The 13,405-nt window shown below is 38.5% G+C and overlaps 1 long non-coding RNA gene across 1 annotated transcript; it reads left to right on the top strand.

Annotated features, from left to right (window-relative positions):
• Nucleotides 1–10,590: 10,590 nt before the first annotated feature.
• On the top strand, nt 10,591–12,550 carry LOC114258569 (uncharacterized). The gene is made up of 4 exons (XR_003628003.2): nt 10,591–11,068; nt 11,419–11,532; nt 12,112–12,209; nt 12,320–12,550. It is a non-coding gene; the product is annotated as an uncharacterized LOC114258569 (long non-coding RNA).
• The last annotated feature ends 855 nt before the right edge of the window (nt 12,551–13,405 follow it).

The raw sequence follows: 13,405 nt of genomic DNA, 5'->3' as shown, positions 1-13,405 counted from the left end.
TTAATTGAATTGGAACTAAGGACATTTTGGAATTTTCACCATATTTTTTAATTTTTTTTATTTTATAAATACACCATTTCTCTCTAGACTTTAAAGCACAAAACACACTCACACACTTACATATTCAGCTGAGAGAGAGAGGAGAGGAAGAGAGTGAACCTTGGTAGTGGAGGAGAGGAAAAGAGGATAAATTTTTGCATGCACTTCACTTAGTGTGACAACCCTCACCTTTGATTAGTGCTAATCTATGTTTAAGCATGATAAGTAACTGATTAGGATGAAATCCTAGATTGATCACATGAGTGTATTGTTTGTATTTGTATTTCTATCTGTTTGACTATAGACTGATCTGTTCGTGATCTGATTTCGAACCGCAAATTGAAGGCCTTATCGGCGGCCGAAGCAGAAATTGATTAGTGTTATATGCTAGTTAGAAGTTCTGTGATTTTATCGTAAGTTTAATGAAAATTTGGTTTGGAATGATTAAATTAGATTAAATAAAGTTAAATTACATTAGTTTGCATTTACTACCATTTTGCCATTGAGTGGTTTATGCTAGGCCACTACTTCTCTCACCCTTGCATATGTTTGAGGCATCATTTGCTCATCTTCTTGAGACCAAACCGTGAGAGAGGGAGAGTAGGAGAGAAAACTTGAGTTCATCAAAATTGGCTTGGAGAGTTAGGAGAATTGAAAGGAATTTGCATAATTGAGCTTCTATACTTTGAATTCAAGGCCTAAGGTAGGAAAATCATCTTCTTAATTGTGAATTCAAGTTATCTCTTGCATGTTTCATGGAAATTTGGAGTTAAAGTCAAGAATTGGTTTAAAGTATAGAGTTGAGAGTGAATTCATGCATGCATGTACATATTCTTGAATTTTGACGTTGTTCTTCATGAATTTCCACATGCATGTCCACATTTTGGTTGTAGTCCATGAATTCACCATAGTTTTGAGCTCAATCTTGCATTTGGTTATGTTTTAGAGCATTGGAATTCATTAGAACTCATGCATGTTAAGTTCTTGTATTGTTCATGAAAGTTCCTTTGAAATTGTGTTCAATTGTCTCACCTTTGGGCTTGATTTTACAAAATTGATCTTTGAAACATGTTGTACTATGAGTCTTCAAGTGTTTTCTAGAAAATTAGCCCAAAAGAATCGAGTTTGAAGCTTTAGAAGTTGAATTTTGTGCTTGAGGATCAATCTGAAAATTCCAGATTTTGGATCCACGCTCGAGCGGAGGACTTCACGCTCGAGCGTACACTCTGAGTACATGCACTTCCACTCGAGCATAGGAAGTCACGCTCGAGCATGAAATGCATATGCCCAGAAGTTCATATGTTTTACAGTCCACTCGAGTGAGAGAATTCACGCTCGAGCGAGGATCTAAGTCTCACGCTCGAGCGGAGGTCGAGCGTCCGTCGAGCGTGAAAATCCTGTATCCAGTAATTTTTTCATGAGTTTACAGTCCGCTCGAGCGAGGGAAGTCACGCTCGAGCGGAGCTCCTTTGTCTGCATGTCTGCTCGAGCGTAGAAAGCCACGCTCAAGCGAGACCCCTGTTTCAGCAAATTTTGAAAAGTGTTTTAAAGTGTAACTTTTGTATCCTCATTCCATCCTAGGCATTCCTAGGCCAAGTTTAAGGCATCTTAATGAGGATAATGTTATAGAACCACACCGAGTCAAGATTAGGAGCTAAGTTATTAATCCCGAGTGTGTGTTCGTTCTGTAACTGTAGGGTTGGCATTCGAGGACGCTCATTAGCCTATCTGTAGCCCAGTACTCTGTGAGTAACAATGTTGTAAAAATATGTTCAATTATGATTATTTTCTGAATGATCAACTATACTGCTTACTGAAATGTTATTGTTCAATGAATGAATGTTTGTCCTATTTGTAAATTGTACTCGTGGCATCCATAGCAACCTACTTTTACTGTTACTGCTACTGCTACTGTTACAGAGATCTCTATCAGTTCCCATGTTGGAACTACTACTGTTTACCGTTATGAAGGCCATCAACTGACTGTTCAGTCTGTTAAGACCTACGGTACTATTTTGCTATTGGATGTACCTCATATGACTACTTTGGTTTCTAAATGACTGATATGACTGTTTAATTACTGAAAGGACATTCATTCTTAACCTCTTTACACAACTGTTATTCACTGGGCTTTAGCTCACTGTTTATATTTATATGTAGGTGTCCAGGCACCAGACCGGAGCTAGGAGCGTCAGGTTAAGCTCTCGTTTTGTCAAGCCAACCACCGTGCCTCACCTCGAGGTTCCGAGTCTGTTCAAGCTAAGGCTATTTTGGGGTGTCTCAGTTTCACCCTTTTGTTTCTGATCTGTAATAAATGTTTATGACTTGACTGTACAGTTATAGTTAGGGATTTGGTCCCTGACATAGATGTTTGTGGATATATCGCATGTATATATGTTTTGTTTATCAACGTGACTTATGCATAAAGTCTTTTTGCATTCAGACTGTCACAGCTCATTGGACATATTTTATTTACCGTTTTGGCTTCCGCCAGCACCTTTACTCTGTATTACTGTCATTACTGTTAAGCAGGCCTTCGGTAATCACGGATTACTGGCCGGTTACGGTGCTAAACCCATAGGGGCGGGTTTGGGTCGTGACAGAGTGGTATCAGAGCGATACCAAGCACGAGTTATACCGTACACACGTGTCCAAGTGAGCTATAGGATGTCCTAGAAAAGTAATCATTGCATGAACACGAGAAAGTGTGTGTGGCTATGATATGAATATATGTGCTAATGTGCTAATATGCTTAAGTCAACAACTTCCTATGTTTATTACCATATTGCCTATAGTGAAATGGACAACGCAAGAAATCTCGATGAATCTGAATCATCTGAGGCAAGAATGGCAAGGTTAGAAAGAACAGTTGAACTGTTGACTGAAGCTTTAAGACAACAACAGAATCAATAGCCCCCACCTCCTCCAGTACAACCTGAACAGAATGTTAATGATGATATAATTGCTCTGACACAGAATTTCAGTAAAGTGAAACCTCCATCATTCCAAGGAGGCCTCGAACCACTAAAGGCCAAAGCATGGGTTCTGGAAACTGAAAAACTATTTGAGGTGTTTCCGTGTTCGGAGGCATACAAAGTGTTATTGGCCACCTTTACCTTGCAAGAAGAAGCTAGGCGGTGGTGAATGCTTGTCCGTGATGTAAATAATGTTATGACTTGGGCTCAGTTTAAGGAGTCCTTCTTTGAAAAATACTTTCCCCAGTGTGTCCGAGACCGCAAAGTGACTGAGTTTGAACAGTTGAAACAGGGCACCATGTTGGTAGCAGAGTATGAATCTAAATTCCCTGAACTCGCCAAATATGCACCACACATGGTGGACACTGATTATAAAAAGGCCCGAAAGTTTGAAGGCGGGCTCAATGTCGAGATACTTGATCGAATTAATGTTCTGAAGTTATTGAAATATGTAGATGTTCTTGATCGAGAAATAATAGCTGAGTCGAACATCGAGGCATTGAAACAGACTGAAACACCAGTGTCTGAGTGGCGCGGTAAGAGACGGGGCTTCAAGTTTAAGAAAGGCCGAAATAACTCATCGAACAAGAAGCAAAATACAGGGTCAACGACCAGCTCTAGTCAAGGAAACAACTCCATACCACCCTACTCCGAACGTGAAAAAAGGCATAAAGGAGTTTGTTATAAAATTTCTGGTGCTTGTTACAGATGTGGCAAGGCGGGCCACATCGTTAAAGATTGCCCTTCCACATCTCATGGCAACAATAAAGCTGCAGTTAGTGCCGCAGCATCAATTGCCCCACCAAAACCCAATCCCAAAACTACTGGAAAGGAGCCTTTAAGACAAGGCTGAGTGTTCGCACTCGTACCGGGAGATGTGCAGAATACCGAGACAGTTGTGTCAGGTACACTCTCAATTTGTGCTCAAAATGCATATATTCTGATAGATTCGGGGTCTACGCATTCGTTTGTTTCGCATGCTTTTTCACAAAAACTGAATAGACCACTAGAACCCATGAACTATTTGTTTGCTGTATCTTCACCTGCTGGGGGATCCATGACTTGTGCTTATGTGTATCCTGCATGTGAAATTGTTATTGGGGATGTACATTTATATATTGATAGCCTTTGAACATTGACCATTTCGATGTAATATTGGGAATGGATTGGTTAATGAAATATCATGCTACCATAGACTGTGTGATGAAATAAGTTGTTTTCCGTCCATTTGGTTTACCTGAATTTGTGTTTAACGGAGTTGGAGTAGTACCTCCCCCATATCTGATTTCATCCATGAAAGCATTTAAACTGATTAAAAAAGGGTGTAAAGGGTATCTATGTTGCATATTGACGGTACTTACTGATACTAAAGCTGATGTGGACAGTATTCCTATAGTCAGAGAATTCCCAGATGTTTTTCCAGATGATTTGCCAGGGGATTTGATTGATAGGGAGATTGAGTTCACCATTGAAGTATTGCCAGGTACACAGCCAGTTTCTAAAGCTCCTTACAGAATGGCACCTACTGAATTGAAGGAATTAAAAGTTCAACTGCAGGAATTGCTGGATAAGAAGTTCATTAGGCCCAGTACTTCACCGTGGGGCGCACCAGTTTTATTTATGAAAAAGAAAGATGGCTCACTGAGACTCTGCATTGACTACCGTGAACTGAACAAGGTAACAGTGAAAAACAGATACCCATTACCTCGTATTGATGATTTATTTGACCAGTTACAGGGTGCGTAGGTTTTCTCTAAAATTGATCTTAGATCTGGATATCACCAGCTGAAAATCAAACCAGAGGACATTGAAAAGACTGCCTTCTGAACGAGGTACGGACATTATGAATTCCTTGTTATGCCTTTCGTAGTTACTAATGCACCGGCCGCATTTATGGACCTTATGAACAGAATTTTTAAACCGTTCCTTGATGAATTTGTAGTTGTTTTCATAGATGACATTCTGATTTATTCCAAGAGTAAGGAAGAACATGAACGTCATTTGAATATTGCCTTACAGAACTTAAGGGAACAGAAACTGTATGCTAAACTGACAAAGTGCAAATTTTGGTTTGATAATGTTATGTTTTTGAGACATGTAATTAGTAAGGATGGCATCTCAGTTGACCCACAGAAGATTGAAGCAGTAGTGAATTGGCCTAGACCGACTAATGTTACTGAAGTCTGAAGTTTCTTAGGCTTAGCCGGGTATTACAGAAGATTTGTGAAAGATTTCTCCAAAATAGCTCTACCATTGACTCAGTTGACTCAAAAGGGTATATCATTTGACTGGACGGATCAAAGGGAATCAGCTTTTCAAGAATTAAATACTCGATTTGCGACTGCACAGATTCTTACCCTACCCTCAGGTACGGATGGATTTATTATTTTTAGTGATGCTTTTTATAAGGGTTTGGGATGTGTATTAATACAGAATGGAAAAGTTATCACGTATGCTTCCCGACAACTGAGACCGGATGAAAAGAATTACCCTACTCATGATTTAGAACTTGCCGTTGTGGTTTTTGCATTGAAAATTTGGTGCCACTAGCTATATGGGGCTACATGTGAGGTGTACACCGATCACAAGAGCTTAAAATATTTCTTTACACAGAAAGAGTTGAACATGAGGCAGCGGAGATGGTTAGAACTGATAAAAGACTATGACTTACAAATTTTGTACCATCCTGGGAAAGCCAACACCGTTGCTGATGCATTGAGTCGGAAATCAATTGGGAATTTAGCCTGTTTACTCACCAGACAAAGAATTGCTATGTGACCTTGAAAAATTTGAATTTGAGATTGTTTTGCGTGAACAAGGTGGAACATTGGCTGCTATTTCTGCTCAACCGGCACTTATTGAGGAGATTAAAGAGAAACAACACCAAGATGACTATCTGAAAAAGATCATTGATGAACGGGAATCCAAACCAGGACCAGGCTTCAAATTTGAAAACAATGTGTTGAAGTTTCAGGAAAGGTTGTGTGTACTGAATGATTCCAAACTGAAAAGACGAATTTTACAAGAAGGCCACAACTTAAAACTTTCCATCCATCCAGGAAATACAAAAATGTATCAAGACTTGAAACTGAATTTCTGGTGGCTGGGAATGAAGAAGGAAATTGCCGAGTTTGTATCGAAATGTCTACATTGCCAACAAGTCAAAGCCGAACATTAACGACCCGCAGGCTTACTTCAGTCCTTACCAATACTGGAGTGGAAATGGGAACATATCATTATGGATTTCATTGTCTGTTTACCTCACTCTAGTAAAGGTATGGACTCAATTTGGGTTATTGTTGATAGATTGACTAATTCTGCCCACTTCTTAGCTGTCAAAACAATCTATAATGTGGACAAATTGGCTATAATTTATATTGACGAGATTGTTAGATTACATGGAGTGCCTGTATCTATTGTTTCTGACAGGGATTCGAAGTTTACATCGAGATTTTGGCAAAGTCTGCAGACAGCATTGGGTACCGAATTGAGGCTGAGTAGTGCCTACCATCCTCAGACAGATGGCCAGTTAGAAATGACCATCTAGACTTTGGAGGATTTACTGCGTATGTGTGTTCTTGATTTCCAAGGAAATTAGGAAAATCATTTACTGTTAGCCGAATTTGTCCACAACAATAGCTTTCACTCGAGCATTGGTATGGTGCCTTTTGAGGCTTTATATGGCAGAAAATGTCGATCTCCTATCTGGTGGGCAGAAGTTGGAGATGGGCCTTTGCTTGGGCCCGAGATTGTACAAGAAACCACTGAAAAAGTGAAACTGATCCAACAAAGATTAAAAACTGCACAAAGCCGACAAAAAAGTTATGTGGATGTCCGAAGATGGGACAGGGAATATGAAGTGGGTGATCATGTTTTTGTTAAAGTGACACCAATGAAGGGCCAAACTCGCTTTGGAGTCAAGGGTAAGCTAGCACTGAGATATGTCGGACCGTATGAGATCATTGAAAAGATTAATCCGGTGGCGTATCAAGTAGCGCTCCCTCCTGAAATGGAGCATATGCATAATGTCTTCCATATTTCAATGTTGAGGGATTATCTTCGGGATCCCTTCCATGTTATTGAGCCTACCCGTGTAGTGCTAAGTGATGACTACACTTATAAAGAACGACCTATTCAGATTGTAAACCAACGAATCAAGAAATTGAGGAATAAAGAAATCCCGTTAGTGAAAGTGGACTGGCAAAACCATGGTGGCATTTATGCCACTTGGGAAAGGGAAGATGATATGATGAAAAGATATCCTGAACTGTTCCCCCCTGAATTCGGTGTTCTTCCAAAATGAAGGTAATTCGAGTTTGGAGGACCAAACTCTTTCCAAGGAGGGAAGACTGTGACAACCCTCACCTCTGATTAGTGCTAATCTATGTTTAAGCATGATAAGTAACTGATTAGGATGAAATCCTAGATTGATTACATGAGTGTATTGTTTGTATTTGCATTTCTATCTGTTTGACTATAGACTGATCTGTTCGTGATCTGATTTCGAACCGCAAATTGAAGGCCTTATCGGCGGCCGAAGCAGAAATTGATTAGTGTTATATGCTAGTTAGAAGTTATCTGATTTTATCGTAAGTTTAATGAAAATTTGGTTTGGAATGATTAAATTAGATTAAATAAAGTTAAATTACATTAGTTTGCATTTACTACCATTTTGCCATTGAGTGGTTTATGCTAGGCCACTACTTCTCTCACCCTTGCATATGTTTGAGGCATCATTTGCTCATCTTCTTGAGACCAAACCGTGAGAGAGGGAGAGTAGGAGAGAAAACTTGAGTTCATCAAAATTGGCTTGGAGAGTTAGGAGAATTGAAAGGAATTTGCATAATTGAGCTTCTATACTTTGAATTCAAGGCCTAAGGTAGGAAAATCATATTCTTAATTGTGAATTCAAGTTATCTCTTGCATGTTTCATGGAAATTTGGAGTTAAAGTCAAGAATTGGTTTAAAGTATAGAGTTGAGAGTGAATTCATGCATGCATGTACATATTCTTGAATTTTGAGGTTGTTCTTCATGAATTTCCACATGCATATCTACATTTTGGTTGTAGTCCATGAATTCACCATAGTTTTGAGCTCAATCTTGCATTTGGTTATGTTTTGGAGCATTGGAATTCATTAGAACTCATGCATGTTAAGTTCTTGTATTGTTCATGAAAGTTCCTTTGAAATTATGTTCAATTGTCTCACCTTTGGGCTTGATTTTACAAAATTGATCTTTGAAACATGTTGTACTATGAGTCTTCAAGTGTTTTCCAGAAAATTAGCCCAAAAGAATCGAGTTTGAAGCTTTAGAAGTTGAATTTTGTGCTTGAGGATCAATCTGAAAATTCTAGATTTTGGATCCACGCTCGAGCGGAGGACTTCACGCTCGAGCGTACACTCTGAGTACATGCACTTCCGCTCGAGCGTAGGAAGTCACGCTCGAGCTTGAAATGCATATGCCCAGAAGTTCATATGTTTTGCAGTCCGCTCGAGCGAGAGAATTTACGCTCGAGTGAGGATCTGAGTCTCACGCTCGAGCGGAGGTCGAGCGTCCGTCGAGTGTGAAAATTGTGCATCCAGTACTTTTTTCATGAGTTTACAGTCCGCTCGAGCGAGGGAAGTCACGCTCGAGTGGAGCTCCTTTGTTTGCATGTCCACTCGAGCGTAGAAAGCCACGCTCGAGCGAGACCCCTGTTTCAGCAAATTTTGAAAAGTGTTTTAAAGTGTAACTTTTGCATCCTCATTCCATTCTAGGCATTCCTAGGCCAAGTTTAAGGCATCTTAATGAGGATAATGTTATAGAACCACACCAAGTCAAGATTAGGAGCTAAGTTATTAATCCCGAGTGTGTGTTTGTTCTGCAACTGTAGGGTTGGCATCCGATGACGCTCATTAGCCTATCTGTAGCCCAGTACTCTGTGAGTAACAATGTTGTAAAAATATGTTCAATTATGATTATTTTTTGAATGATCAGCTGTACTGCTTACTGAAATGCTATTGTTCAATGAATGAATATTTGTCTTATTTGTAAACTGTACTCGTGGCATCCATAGCAACCTACTGTTACTGTTACCGTCACTGCTACTGTTACAGAGATCTCTGTCAGTTCCCATGTTGGAACTACTACTGTTTACCGTTATGAAGGCCATCAACTGACTGTTCGGTCTGTTAAGACCTACTGTACTGTTTTGCTATTGGATGTACCACATATGACTGCTTTGGTTTCTAAATGACTGATATGACTATTTAATTACTGAAAAGACATTCATTCTTAACCTCTTTACACAGCTATTATTCACTGGGCTTTAACTTACTGTTTATATTTATATGTAGGCGTCCAGGCACTAGACCGAAGCTAGGAGCGTCAAGTTAAGCTCCCGTTTTGTCAAGCCAACCACCGTGCCTCACCTCGAGGTTCCGAGTCTGTTCAAGCTAAAGCTATTTTGGGGTGTCTCAGTTTCACCCTTTTATTTCTGATCTGTAATAAATGTTTAAGACTTGACTGTACAGTTATAGTTAGGGATTTGGTCCCTGACATAGATGTTTGTGGATATGTCGCATGTATATATGTTTTGTTTATCAACGTGACTTATGCATAAAGTCTTTTTGCATTCAGACTGTCACAGCTCATTGGAAATATTTTATTTACCGTTTTGGCTTCCGCCAGCACCTTTACTCTGTATTACTGTCATTACTGTTAAGCAGGCCTTCGGTAATCACGGATTCCTGGCCGGTTACGGTGCTAAACCCATAGGGGCGGGTTTGGGTCGTGACTCCTAGCCTCAAGTAAGCCACATCACCATCTCTCCTTCTATTTTCTTTTTCAGATACATGTTATTGGAAGTTTAAAATCATATTTTCAGATATGTTGTAATGGTATTCATATGTTCTGAGATGATGAGTTGAGCATTGATCCTTCTTTTACTTATATCTTTTCTTAATAGATCACTAGAACAAATTGCATTTTTGGCGACCAAATTTGATAACTAAAAAAAATTTAGTCGCCAAAAGTTGTGGAATTGGTGACCAAAAATTATATTAGTCAGAAAAAATATAATATTTTACTACTAATTGTTTCTAGTCAGGGTATATTGATTATTGGCGACTGGAAAAAAATTTAGTCGCTAAAAATGCCACAATTGGCAACTAATTTGTCGCAGTATAGTTAGTTTTGGCTACTAAAATTATTTAGCCGCCGAAAGAAAAACAAAATTTTACTTTTTATCTTTGGTCGCCAAAAATTTATTTTTAGCGACTGAAAAAAATTTTAGTCGTTGTATATTTAGTTTTGGCTACTAAAATTATTTAATCACCGAATGAAAACAAAAACTTACTTTTTATCTTTCGTGACCAAAAGTTTGGACGCCAAAAATTTATTTTCAGGGACTAAAAAATTTTTAGTCACCAAAGAACTAAAATATTTAGAGGGAGACTTTTCAAATTTTGGAGGGATTTATAAAATTAATTGGCAACCAAAATGTTTAGTCACGTATTGTGTAAAACGATTAATAACCATATATATTTTGTTTCCAAAAACCCTAAAGAAACCGACTCCTCTATCTTTCTTCAGCGTCTCTCTCTCTCTCTTTCTCTCTCTCTCTCCCTCTCTCTTGCTATTCTCTCCTCCCTCTTTCACCCCCACTCCACCAGCCATGGAACAACTCTCCTCCTCCGCTCCTCCTCACGTTTGCCGGCAACCGAAGCACCGATTCACTCCTTGTTGGCAACCGGAACAACTCTCTTCATAGTGTATACTATTTGGTTTGGAACTCTAACGGCGCTGCCCCTTTGTGTCACTCTCTCACATAGTCGATAGCGAGCAACACCGATTGTGACCCTCTCTCTGGTCGTTGCCCTCTGTCCTCTCTCTGTTGTTCGATTTTCAAGTTATGGACTTGCATTCCGGTGCCCAACACCTATGCTACCACTCCTGCTCCTCCCCTCCTTGCGGCCTCATCTCCGTCTCCGGCTCCGGCCTCTTTTTCGCTTCCTTTCAGCTTCGTGATCCATCTTTCTTATTCGGCTTCGTCCTCTACTGGTCCTGGAACAAGGTCTCTCTCACCACTCATATCCATATAAACATCTATATATATATAGTATGAAGTTAAACTATTTGATAAAATGCTTCTTAGAACTCTATTACACATAATTGTGGGCTTTGAATCTAACATGTTTGATAAAACGCTTCTTCGAACTCCAAAATACATAACTGTGAGATTCGATTTGATAAAACTCTTCTTAGAACTGTAAAACATATAGCTGTGAGCTTTGAAGCTAACTTGTTTGATAAAATGCTTCTTAGAACGGTTATACATAATATTTGTACTTTTGCTGATGTGAAACTGTAATACTACTACTTTATGTAATAATGCTTGGTTAATCTGTTTTCAAAATCGTGCAGCCTCATGTGGAAGTTAAGTGCTTCCCAGCAGAACCAATTAAACCGCTTGCTTCTAATAGTGACGGGACTTATATAGTTGGAGGAGGTGTTTTTGGGGAAATATATTCATGAGAGGTGAATATTTTATTCTCTTAATATGTTTTCATATCTTGTCTTTTGCAAATTTATGTAATTAGCATTGAAAAGAGTCCTGAAGTTTGAAGAATTAGTGTTAGCTGGACTTCGTTTTTGAGTGGTTTATATTGATGAAAGATTTGTTTACGTCTTAACCATTAATAAAGAGGCATTATTGTAACTACTAGCAACCAAAAGTAGTAGCAAATGACCTTCGCCCAACTATTAAAAAACTTATAAATACATGGTTGTTTGTCTTTGTAACAGGTCATACTGTGTGTGCATCATCCAAAAATCAATTTCTATCTACAAATACATAACAAATCCTCAATTGATATATGGTTGCATGCATCTACAAATAGAGAACTATTTCTTAATTTATGCTAAGCCAATTGTTACTACTTATTTGCAAATTTTTATTCTCTTTGTTTATGTCCATTTTCTCACTTAGTTGTTGATTTTTGTTTTGTTTTGTTTTGTTTTTTATTTTATTTTTTATTTTTTTTCTCTAATTTGTAATTTGTTGATATGTTGAATTTTTTTTTTCTTTTTTGGTACTTTTCCCATAACTATTTTTAGGTTGGAAAAAAGAGGACTCCTCCTTATTGGGATGCCTAGCGAGTGGGCTTCTTTTGAGATGAGCTTCCCTGTTGTGTTTTCAGAGCAATAACCTCCTAGTATGCAGCTTTAGTTTTACTGCTTCAACATTAATTTTATAATTGTTATAATTTGAAATGCCAATTTTATTGAATAAGTGCTAATGGTTAAATTTTATTTTATTTTACAGATTGCTTTTGCATGGGCTATTGTGGATATTTATTTTTGTGTACGAAGAGCATTTGTTCTGTAAATGGAAGACATTTTTTTTTTCAATCCTCTATTTTGGAAATCCAGTATTTTTGTATATAATATTTAATTTAGATGGATAATACATAGTTGGTATGGATTTATATGATATTTGGAATATGATGCTACTGTAAGTTTCTGTATTTCTGTATATACAATTGTATCTTTGATTACAATAAGACTTTAGAATATATAGCCCTAACTCCTAAACCAAAAAGGAAATACAATACGATCATGACTCTAATAAGACTCTAATACAATCATGCCTCTAATAGGACTCTAAATTAATTTGTAAGATTCACAATATATTTCACAATATATTTTTACACCCCCGCTCAAACTCAAGGTGTTTTAGCAGAAAACACGGCGAGTTTGCTAAGAAAAAACTGAAACCGAGCAGTAGTGTGAGTCTTGGTGAAGAAGTCCGCAAGTTGCAAAGTCAAAGGGATGAAAGGAAGCGAGATAGAGGCAGACTGCAGATGCTGGCGAACAAAGTGACAATCAATCTCAATGTGTTTTGTCCGCTGATGGAAGACTGTATTGTGGGCAATCTGAACAGCACTACGATTGTCACAATAGAGAGAGGTCAAAGAAGACTGAGAGACACCCAAATCAGAAAAAAGACAACAAAGCCAAACAATCTTAGCAGTGGCATGAGCCATAGCACGATACTCAGCTTCGGCATTAGAGCGAGCAACGACTGATTATTTCTTGCTTTTCCAAGAGATCAAGGAATCACCAAGAAACATACAGAAACCAGACGTACACTTGCGATCAGTAACATCACCAGCCCAATCAGAGTTAGCATAGGCCATCAAGTCCAAAGAGGAAGTAAAGGACAATAGTAAGCCCTGAAATATGGTACCCCTGAGATAGCAAAGAATGCAAACCAAAGCAGCCCAATGGGTAGAGCGAGGAGTAGAAACAAACTGACTAACTACATGAAATACATAAGCAAGATCAGGGCGAGTGACAGTCAGATAAACTAAACAACCCACAAGCTCGCGATATAAAGTGGGATCATCCA

The sequence above is a fragment of the Camellia sinensis genome, chromosome 3 (assembly GCF_055761805.1).
Source record: "Camellia sinensis isolate YWXY chromosome 3, ASM5576180v1, whole genome shotgun sequence".
Classification (NCBI taxonomy): domain Eukaryota; kingdom Viridiplantae; phylum Streptophyta; class Magnoliopsida; order Ericales; family Theaceae; genus Camellia; species Camellia sinensis.
The sequence above is the reverse complement of the archived record's forward strand: the minus strand, read 5'-3'. Positions and strand labels throughout refer to the sequence as shown.